This window comes from Solanum pennellii, chromosome 5 (assembly GCF_001406875.1).
Source record: "Solanum pennellii chromosome 5, SPENNV200".
NCBI lineage: Eukaryota > Viridiplantae > Streptophyta > Magnoliopsida > Solanales > Solanaceae > Solanum > Solanum pennellii.
Window position 1 is genome coordinate 34,165,756 of NC_028641.1, and position 11,927 is coordinate 34,177,682.

General features: G+C 35.4%; 2 long non-coding RNA genes across 5 annotated transcripts in view; one reads left to right on the forward strand and one right to left on the reverse strand.

Annotated features, from left to right (window-relative positions):
• The window catches only part of LOC114077290, a 27,623-nt gene extending 20,421 nt beyond the window's left edge, over nt 1-7,202 (forward strand). For 2 of the 4 annotated variants that reach the window (XR_003578428.1, XR_003578431.1), the window contains one exon: nt 6,889-7,201. This is a non-coding gene — a long non-coding RNA (uncharacterized LOC114077290). Of the gene's footprint in view, nt 1-3,250; nt 3,326-6,888 lie in introns of all 4 variants that reach the window. The other 2 variants (XR_003578430.1, XR_003578432.1) reach the window with 2 other exon arrangements.
• LOC114077291 lies at nt 1,005-9,314 on the reverse strand. The gene is made up of 3 exons (XR_003578433.1): nt 9,056-9,314; nt 8,886-8,979; nt 1,005-1,544 (listed from the first exon to the last, which is right to left on the reverse strand). It is a non-coding gene; the product is annotated as an uncharacterized LOC114077291 (long non-coding RNA).
• Between the last annotated feature and the right edge of the window lie 2,613 nt (nt 9,315-11,927).

Here is an 11,927-nt window from a genome sequence, read left to right on the forward strand (position 1 = left end):
ATACTTCATCATTGGCAGAATATAGACCATACCTAACATAGACATCGTCATACTCATAACATTAGCAGCACAACCTAGATCATAGTCTAGAATAGAAACTAGGAATAAGTTTCACATAGTGTGATCATCATAACCACACATTCATATATTATAAATTTGCCTTCAAGGCCATAATAAAGAGATATATATATTGAGAAGAAGTAAACACCTCTTCCATAAGTGGACCATACCACACAATGCCATACAAGGCCAATTAAACTAGAAATTACATAGGAAAGTAGAGAAAATAGGTGATCTTGCCAATTCATAAACCTTTGATCAACATTGATCAATACTCGTCTTACATCAACAATTAAAGTATAGGTAAGTATATAAATGTATATTAACATAAACGAAATCATGCTTCATCTATCCTAGAATTAAGATCACATTATGTACATTTCATTATCAATCTATAGAGGATAGAAGAATGTAGATCAATCCTTACCAACTATCATTGATTTGAACATCAATAATAAAATATAGGGAATTAGATAAATAGGTCATAACCTAAAAAAAATAATACTTCGATTGCCCTAGAATCGAGATCATACCAAGCATTTAACATTAACAATCAATAGAATATAGAATAACATAGGTCAATCTCATCAAAATATTTATAACTTGATCTACATTGGATCAATTATACATAATTAATCATAAATTTACATATTAGGTAGTATCTAAATCAATTTATCATAATTAAATCTCATAACAATCATTCTAGCATCAAGATCACAATATACAACCGTATAGGCTAAATCGAGTTTTGGAGGGGACATGGGTTCATCATGAAATTGTATTGAATTCAACATGAAAAAAAGTAGGTAATCATAAAATTATCATAATAATGCTTTTGAATTTTTTTTTGAGAAGGAACCCATGGCTAGATTGAAAGATAGGAAGTTTGATCATAACTTTCTCTTTGAAAACATTAGAAGGAACTCCTTAGGAGAAAGGTTGACTAAGGATAAAGTATCACCATACCTCATTATATAAGAAACCATGAAAAATTTATGAAGAAACCATCACAGTCCAATATACAAGCAGTTCTTGAGCTTCATCTCCAATGGAGGTTTCTAGAGAGGTTTTTGTTGTGGGAAGGGAATTGAGTTGGGAATGGGGTTTTGATCATAATAACCAACTTAATATACCCAAAAACCCATAAAATAAATTCCTAGGATCAGGTTAGAACGTGGGGTGAATTTCCCATTTCACCCCTTAATGAAACAGTGCACCTGGCAGTGGAGTTGTAGGTTGCATCGACGGAGCAACCTATGCCCCCTGAAGACCATCGACGACCGTTCTTCTGGACTTCATTGGTAGGAGGTTTGGAATTGGTTGATTTGTCTCCCAGAATAAGTAGGAACGACTCCCACCCATCGATGGGGCGTGACACCTACTGGTCGTCGTTTGCGAGGCGTAGGTAGACACTGCCAAGGCAGTGTCTAGGAAGAATTTGGGTCCTCCTTGAGGGCCTTTTGCGGAGACCTTGGGAGTTGTACCTGTACGTTTCCAATGCAAATACATTCATTAATATGTTAGTGACCTTCCATATCATTTTCAACCAAAACAAACACGTAAAACATGTCAAGACACACATACACGTCTCAAGGCCAACTTTCAAACGTCATCGGACATTCATCGGACGTTTGACCTCCAATTGAATTCAAATCAAGTATGCATACTGTTAAAAACTTAATTAACATATTTTAAACCTTTTATACACATTTTATTCGTAAGCACCTTAATTGATTTTGAGGGTCCTGACAAGGTGACACGAAAGTGTCAAACATCAAATGTGGGGTTTGTCACAAGTAGTAAAAATAGCTAAAAATAACAAGAAAACTAAACATTGAAAGGGGGAATTTTCGGGATGTTACCGCAATATGGATTAATCTAAATTGTTGGGTGAATGCTTTCAATAAAAAAGTTACAGAACAATAGTGACTAGGCTATGCTTTATATGGAAATAAGTTCCCTCTCTTGCAACATACTTTATTTTAAATGGGTTCCTCTCGGACACCCATTTGTTGCATGAAGTCTTGGCAACGCCTTGCCCCAATCACTCTCTCGAGCTGAGTATTAGGATATGGGAATAGGGCTCACTCTTTCGGGATGAACCTCATGTCGACCCACTCCTTAGGCCATCAATCTAGCGGTCTTGGTTTAGCGACTTCTCTCTTGAGCAAGACGTAAACACATGGGTGACCTTGTATTTGCAACTACACATACATTAATTAAACCACAAATACTATATAAAATCACAATTAAACTACATTTAATCTACCAACAAACAAAACCCAACAATAATATTAATCCATATTTGCCAAATCACACCTCAAGAATGGAGGTTTTTAGTCAAACATCAAGAAATAGAATTATATATTCAATGATGTTGAAATCAAATTAGTATGATAAATAAGTCTTGATTTGAGCAAAGGAGAAAAAAGGCTGAGAAAAGTGAATAATGAAAAACTGAGCATCAGATATTGAGATAAAATTACCAATTGAGGACACTATTTTATAAAAATATATCCCTAAATCACTCCAATTTGTGGACTTATCACAAATCCAATGGGGTTACATAATTTTATTTCACGCAAAAGGTTCAAAACGAATCTCGGGCACCCCATTTAACATTAGGGAGCCTTAGCACTTTGCTTTCGGATGAGGCATGCCCCACGTTCATGAATGGTAGACCCATCTGCGTGCGGGTGTCATGTTCAATAGATTTTAGCATAGGCGCCCACCCTGCGTTTGCGCCATCTAGCCCACTGGTTTATATATTAAAGTCGATCACGACTTGACTTAGTAATAATGTGATGTAGACCTTGTTTAAGATCTATTTTGGGGATTCCAAGTCCCACACATATGTATTTATTGAAGCTATAGAGTGAATTAATTGTATTGTGTTGGTGATCCTTCATTCGAGGTAAATTTTATCGAGAACCTACTGCCTTCCTCTTATTTTGTGATTTACTTTAGTTTTCATTGTTATTGTTCTGTTAACTGATTTTTGGGGTGTGAATTGTGTTAAATTTTTGGAGACAATTTAAAGGCATAGCTTAGGAACTTTCAGCGGAGAATATTTTTGAATTTCTAGCACATATCCGATGATTACTCTGTAACTCTAAATTGGCTTCTTTCAGTTTTTGGTGATTCTAGTGTCTCTATGACCGTATTGATGTTGTGATCCTATTTCTAATAGTGTGCCTGTATTCAAAGGATGTACGGAAGGTAAAAGCTCAGTTTATGATTTGCAGCGTGCGTGGTTGGCCTACAAGTAGGCTACGACTTCTCTCTTATTTAGATTAAGCACAAATATGTGAAACAATGATGATTAGTGTTAATTGGGTTCGGTAAATAGTTATTACTTGTTTTACACTTAGAAACCATGATTTAAGTTTGATACTACTATATCTAGGGTAATAACAAGTTAGTTAGGGGTATTATATATGTTGCAACATGCTATGAGATTTACTTGTTATATAATGTGTTTTCTAAAGCATGTTTGGCCTTAGTCTAGGATGGAATAGTGTGCCTTACATTCATGAACATTTTTACTTTGGTGTTTTTATAACCTCATTCAGATGGGCTAGGTCCTTATAGACTGCAATAAAATACTTGTCTGTAATAGTTTGTGGCTTAATTTTGGTGTTTTCTCAGCTTGTTAGTCGTTCTGTCTTCCAATGCTACTTCTGTAACTCTAATGTGTTACCAAATATTATGTTCTATCTCAGGAGTAGATTACTTTAGGCTTTCCATTTGTGATATATTTTTTTCCAATGGATATCGGTACAGGGTTGCTCGGAGCCTTTTTGAGATCCTCTTCACAGTCGATATACAATGCGGTGACTCTTTGTAGTTGGGAAAATTCTGTCCCTAGGGGTAGACCTATTATCTTGGCACCCTTTATATTTGAGATCTTTTTCGGAGTTGATACGCCCCTAGATAACTCTTGCTAGTCGGTGGATTATGCCCTTAGAAGTGGCTTGGTTGGATGGCGGCCTAGGTTTATTGTCACTCTTTCTAGTTGGGTTGGGAGCTGGCTGGTTCTAGGTTACTTGGTCTTAGATCCCGGATGATGTTCTTGGATTTGGATCTATATTACACTTCTTTCTTATAGTCTTAGTTATTCTATGTACATGTCTGGCTTATTGTTGTCCATTTTGGTTTTGTTGAAACTGGTGCATGAGTGTACCTTTTGGGTTTATGGGTTACAATTAGGTTTATTTTAGTTGTACTAAGACTACTTATTGTATGCCAATGTGATTTCTTTTTATATCCGCTTTGCCCTCTATTTGTATCTAGATTCTATCTTATCTGATTCTTCATGTAACACTAGAAAATCGTTGACCTAGTCTAGAGTCTCACATACATAATGATGATTAAAATGATGTTTTAGACCTACACAAACATAATAAAGTTGACTTATAAGTATTAGAGCTTAAATGTCAAAGAAATACCATGACGTCCGGAAACTAGCGAAATTGAACTAGTAGACATCCTTGTGTTTTGTATAGGTTTGGGAGTGTCGTATGAAGTACAATACTTATAGAAAGACTTTAAATAAGTAAAATATATTATATAGGCTCCAAAAATCCAGTCACTACTCCCCAAGGACCATTCGAAGGGTCCTTGAGGAGGACCTGAATTTCGGCGAGCCGGCTGCCAAAGCAGCTTGCGTACAGCCAAGAACTGAAGGCTGCCCCACGTCGTGTAGCCTACAATGAACAGGCAAAAAATTTCCTGCAACAGGGGATCTTCATGAGGCTCTCTTCTTCGACCTAGATTTCAGAAAAAAAAGAATTGGAGGTGCCCCTGCGATGCGCAGCAACTTCCCAGATTCGTTTGCATCGATTTTAAGTCAATTTGACTTCACAAAAAGACCCAATTAAGTGAGGGGTAGTTTGGGTAATTTTGGGGGGTGAATATATATTCGTTTAGTGTTAGTTTTAAGTCATTTTACCCCACCCAAATAAATTTCCCAAATCTCTCTCACTACTTTCTAAATTCTCTCTATAACTCAATCACCATTGAAGAGCATTGGAAGCTTGGAGAAGATGACCAAGTTCTCAAATTTTTTTCTCAAATTTCGTGGATTAAGTCTTCATTAAGGTATGACTTCATCACTCGTGGGTTTCTTCCCCCAAGAGGTCCCTTCAAAGTTTATTTCTAAATCACCCAATTCCAAGGGTTTTCCTCTACTAATGATTTTCCTTCGAAACTTGAAATTGATGATTAATTGTGACGAATTGTGATTACCTATGCTAATTAAGTATATATTGTTGAGCAACTGATGTTAATTACAGGTATGTAGTGTAGATTATGTCCTTTCCCCAATTTCCCCAAAGCATGGATCTTGCTTATGAATTGATGGGAATTGTTGAATGTGTTGATTGTTTAACTATCCTGATTCATCTCTGGACTTCCTAGGGTCATGTATGGTTGGAATTGAATCTAATTTTTGAATAATTTAGGATGAACCCTATTTCTCTAACTGTAGGTTAAGGATTGGTGTTAAATTTGTAAGTGATGATACAATTGACTTAGTTCTTGTGTTGATTACTATTACATGATGTTATTAAGTACATTGATGGATGAATATGGTTGGGTTGATGGTGAGTTAATCTCACAAATGAAGGGTTGGAATGAAAGGACATTCTCATGCGATTCCTAATGATCTAAATGATATTCTATACAAGGGGGTTAGTATCCTATGACCTACATTAAGCTATGATTGATTAATAATGGCTTAAAAACATTTCAAAAAGGGACTTTAAATTAGAACCGAGTGAACTAGTTATGAGAGGTGTCCCTTCCCAAAGTGGGAAGGTAGGTTCACAATGGTTCTCATGAGATAGAGATTACAATGCAATTGTGTATAAAGAGGATCTCAAGTATGTCTCCTAGTTCTTGAACTATGTTGCCCCCATTGGAATACTAGCTAGTGGATCCACCTAGAATGTTATGTTCATGTTTTGGTCCTTGACAAGTGAACCCTCTTCTTTCGGTGTAGGGTTTCATGACACCGAATTTCATGTTTATCTCACATGGTCTATGTCGGTTAAGGCAATTGTTCTCGAAAGTAAAATAAATATAATAAAGTGAACTCTAACTAGGATGACTTAAGGGGTTCTCCATAGTATAGGTAGGGGTATAAGACTCTACCTATGCATTGCACTAGTTGGCCTTGAGGGAAATCTTATGAGGAAGTTCTTATGATCTTATGACTTTAATGATATGCATATCTTGACTTTACATGTTGATGATCTTATATGATGTTAGTTTAACATAAGAACATGTTATTGGTCTATATTCCTCTATATGATGATGACTACTCATGATGCTATGTTATGTGAAGTTAGACATTACTTATGATCTCTTTCCTTGTTTACTTTATTATGTGGGGTTATGGGAATTCACATGAGCATTGCACTTGTATTCTTGGGATGATATTTTTGGTAAGGGTCTTATAAGATATGATGATATGAACTCTTGTACATTTATTGTTGTTACGACGTTGTGTTGGAGTTGCTTTAATAATATGGTCTTGATATGCTACTATTCCTGTTGATATGACTTTATGTCGACGGTATCCATGTTGTCTTGACTTATTTGATGATGTTGGTATTTTTTTGCTTATGGACTTGTCTGAATGAATATGTGATCATTGGTTTGCATGTGTTCTTATTTGTGTATTAAGACTTTCAAAAGTGAATTATGTATGACTGTGAATGAAATATCCTTTCAAGCATGGTTTTCAAATTATTTTATGTTCATATATCCATACTTACTACAAGTGGTGTACTAACCAATATTCTTTATGTTTCTACAAATATGTAGGTTCCGGTCATTGAGTTCCTAGGAGGCCGATTGAAGAAGACTTGGACTCTTTTCTACAAGTGTTGGTAGGTCCTCATGTTCGGGGGTTTTAACTTTTTCCACATTCTAGCTTTGAAGTTGTATTGTCATAAAGACATTGTTCATTCTGTTATTAATTGAAACATTGATGTAAGCCTATAATGGCATATTGACTTTGTATTTTGCTATGTCCAATAATTCTACTCATTTAGATGTTTTATGTGAGACGATATTAGTAGACTATTTCCTATGTATTGGTTTATGTTTTCCGATGAGAAGCCGTTGTAAGTTTCCTGTGAGAGCAGTCTAAGTAAACTCCATATGTATACATGTTTTGCATGCAAGAGGTCTATGTAAACCTCAATAGATAAGATTTTTAATTTTTGTCACATTTTAACATATGAAATGTAATGACGAATGCTAAGAGGCTAGTCTTAGTCATCTCCGAGGATGACGGTGCCGATTATGGCTAGGGGGTGCTCCCCGATCGTGATACTTTACCTTTCTTGTTTGGTCAGCCTATGATGCCTACTGAGTACCTCGTTTTGATACTTATACTACACTCTGTATCTTTTTGTGATATGGGTCCTAGTACCAGCTATAACCGATTATCTTTATTGAACTCTTTTACAATTGGTAGATTTTAGAGACGAGAGAGAGCACTTGGCATCCTAGATCAGTTTGGCTCCTTCAATATATATTCTAGCTTGTCGTTTGCATCTGAGATGAATTTTATGGTCCACTTTTGGGACACATATTTATTCTTGTTAGATAGCTCTATACTCGTAACTTCCAGATTCTGAGAGGGTGCCTATTGTATATAGATTTTGCTTTCCTTTCCTTTGTATTTTTTGTTGTTAGTCTTATTATGTGTTAGTTATACCCTTGTGCCAACTACCTCTCATTTTGGGTACAAATTAGCTTACATACTTGTGGGTTATAGTAGATGTCATCATGGCTAGGAATGTCGTGTCATCATAGTAACAGCCATAACTTAATGATTTAGATGTACACGATTAGAAGTCATACATAAACAGACTCAACAAGTCAAATAACATGATAATGTGATGCAAATAATGAATGTCAGAAAATAAGAAGCTTAGATGAAACCTCAAGCCGTTCAGAATGACACCTCACACTCATCATCAATAAGCAAAATTACGCAAATCTATGTCAATGGGATGCCCGGAATGATACCTCAGACTTAATGACACAGATATATTAGATAGTAGAATGCATCTCAGATTTGAGTTAGTGAGCTTCCAGGAATGATACCTTAACCTTATCATAACAAAGTATCCCTAATAGATGAACATTCATACAAACAAGTAATTTGTCATTTTAAGTCATAATAGCCTCAAGAAAAGAAAATTATCCAATAGAACTCATTTTCCTTAAAAAATAAATTGTGATCGATCTTATTGGTCTCAATAATGTCTATTAAGCAAAAACAATTACTCTGAAACTCATTATATCATTTGTAAGACTTTTAAAGTATAAGAGAACAAATTCAAGTGAAATTCCCAACGACACAAGAAGTCTCAAACATCCAGTCAGAAGACAACACACCAATCACAAATTCAGGTTATTCTCGACGTAGTATAGACGCATTAACCTAGAATTCTAGCTAATCTAGCTTAAGACGTTAGGAGAAATAATCAATAAAAATAAAATTTATAAAGCTCAAAGTAAAATGGAAGTTAAAAAATAACCCATGCAAAGAAAACACATGAGGACCTAAGTTTCACTCCACGTAGAAGTCATTTCTAAGGCTTCTAAATGACACCAATACAAAGGACCACCCTAAACTAAGGCTTCCTAGTTAAAATCTATACTAACCAATCCAAAGATGGCCATAAATCGACTAATAATCAAGTAAGCCTACAGATGGTCCTCAAATCAAACTTAATATTCGATACTTCAAAACACATAATCAAATTAACTGATATAAGTGTAAAGATGGTGAAACCATAACTTACCTCCCGATAAAAACTGCACCCGAACCTCTACTTAGGAGCTTTTCCCATTCGGATGACCTTTGAATGGCACCACACTATAGACAACGCGACATCACTGCCAAAAAAACCAAATAATGCCCATATCAATTTAGGAAAAATAAAATGGAAAACAATCCCAAAACAAAACTCACGAGATCCCCACAAAGTAACAAATTGACTCGATCATGAGGCCCCAAAAGGCACAAGAAACTTGTTCTCTGAAGATGGGTACAATTTAAGAAATAATAAAGACAAATCAGTCCCACCATTATGTAACTCAAAAGAACAAAAACGTAGAATTTGAAAGGAAATTGATGATATTTTCCAAGGTTGACAAAAGATTTATCAACCCTAGAACATGACCACACTTTCCTCACGCACTTCAACAAGAATCACTAAAAACCACCAAGAATATCTCAACAAATCACAAAAAGGCCATGTATTTTAAAATAAGTCCATGCCAAAAAATTGGGGCTTAAGTCTTATAACTTGTTGCCCTTTAGTTATTCGTGGATGCAGAGCCTTTCCTGCTAAAGTGGAGGTCAGAAACTGTCACGACCCAAAAAATGGGTGTGATGGCACTCGTCTAATCCCACCAAGACAAGTCAGCCTAAATCCCAATATCTAACAAAGTGCGGAAGTAAATGACAATCCAACAACAATTCCTATTTTGAAACAAAGTCATATTAATCCAATCCCCAAAATCAGGTTGCCACGTGCACAAGCCTCTAATGTAAATATTATAATTGAAATAATATAGAAGTCTAAAATGAAGTTGTATTTCAAGTAAAAACAAAGTCATAAACTGGAGTAGGAAAGTTCGCTGAGATGACAAGCAGCTACCTCACAATCCTCCACAAGATGCCTCGGAAACGAAGAAAATGGAAGGTATCACAAAAATCCGGGCTCGTAACCTACCCAAATTTTTTAGAAGCAAGGGGTGAGTACCAAACCACGCGGTACCCAACAAGCAAACCTCTAAACACAAGTTAAGTGAACAAAATACGGGTACTCCTTACGCCCTATCTAAACCTCCACGCTACATCCTAACAGTTTACCAAACACACCACTCAATAACCACACTCTATCAGTTTACACATTCTCAATAACAACTCAATATTCAACAGTCACAAGCTTCACAGAGAAACAATCACAAGATCAGCAAAACACATGTTCAAGTTCATCAATAATAAAATGTGCAATGCCATGAGATGCAATGTCAAATATCGTGATGCATGTCTTTCTTAACGATACGCACCCGCTGTCTCTCAGTCCGGGACCCATGGGGGACATATCTGTCCATGCATCTGTCGCGGCGCATGACACGACCCTCGATAATAGTAACCATCGCGGCGCGCGATACGTCCCTCGAAATATAATATCCATCGCGGCGCGCGATACGACCCTCGAAATGATAAATCCTTATACCACAATCATGTCTCAGATTGCAATTGACATGCTCAAATGAAAAAGAGGAGATAACCATTTTGATAACAAAGCACAATTCACAGCAAGGAATACCACATTGACAAATAAGCAACAAGTCCCCAAATCGTTCTCAACACAACAAAAGGAAATCCACTTGCCTTAACCACTCGAATAATCACTCTGGGACTTGAGCCTTCCCTTTCCGTTGAGCTTCCAAATCGATGCAATCTATGCCAGTATATATATTCACAATAAGGTTTCAGAACTAACAACACTCACGCTTTTGTGTGTTTAATCTTGACCTAAAATTTCACCTCAAATTTATAATCAAGTTCGTAATTCTTGATGCCAACTAACATTTCAACTATTATATTTTCCAAGTTCCAAGTCTAAGGTTAAGTCCCTCCTTTTTTTTTCAATACCAACTCTAATAATCCACCAACAATTAATTATCTATCTTAGTATAACAAACTTAAATTATAATATGCTAACAATAGTAAGGATATTTCTATAAATTTACTCTCCAATACTTCCATCTAGTCAAAGGCTTAATCAGTAGAGGTCACTATCCTGATACATTCTCAACTTCACAAAATATAAATTTTTATATATATTTTCCTTTCTAATCACTTCCAACAACCCAATTTAATAATATCTTATTTTTATAATGTGAACAATAAGAAAAGAAAAATAAATAAAAGAAAAGAAAATATTAAAGTTGATGATTTTACGAAATGGAAAAAAAAGAATAAAAAAAATTGCAGATTTAATAATCTGCATCCAAATTTTGCCAAACATACAAATATTAGTCGTGGCAATCATTGCCAATGATTAGGTTATTATTATTATTTTAATTTTTTTTTGTTTACAACCATCAAAAATATTATAAAATAATTAAAATTTTAAAGGTTGGCTAATTCTCTTTCTTCCTACCATACATTCTTATATATAAACATATGTGTGCAACAATTAAAGAAATTAATGCAGGGGGAAGAAATACCTGGAGCAGTTCGTAGCCGCAATGCCGAAAACCCTTCGCCCTTTTCTTCTTTTCCTTTTTATTATTATTTTTTTTCTAAATTAATTATGTACTAAAAGTGATAAATTTTACTCACTTATTTTAATATATGAGGGACAATTGGTATAGGATCTTAAATAAATTATCACATTAGCCCACTAACTATTGATTAATTCATTATCTATGACCACCCATCCATTAATTAATTCAAGTTAAGCAAATATTCAAAATTTCAAAAAATGACCTTCAGGGTCATTACATTATCCACGACTAAAAATCATGTTAGTCCTCGAACATAAAGTAAAATAAAGTACCTGATGCTTCAAAAAGTTGAGGATATCTGGCACGCATGTCAGACTCTGTCTCCCAAGTTGCTTCTCTTACTGAACGGTGCTTCCATTGCACCTTCACTGAAACAAGCTCCTTGGTCCTAAGCTTTCGGATTTGCCTATCCAATATAGCTATAGGCTCCTCCTCATATGTCAAGTCTGGACCCAGCTCCACAGAATCGAGTAAAATAACATGAGATTCATCCGGAATATACTTCCGAAGCATAGAGACATGGAAAACAGGATGAA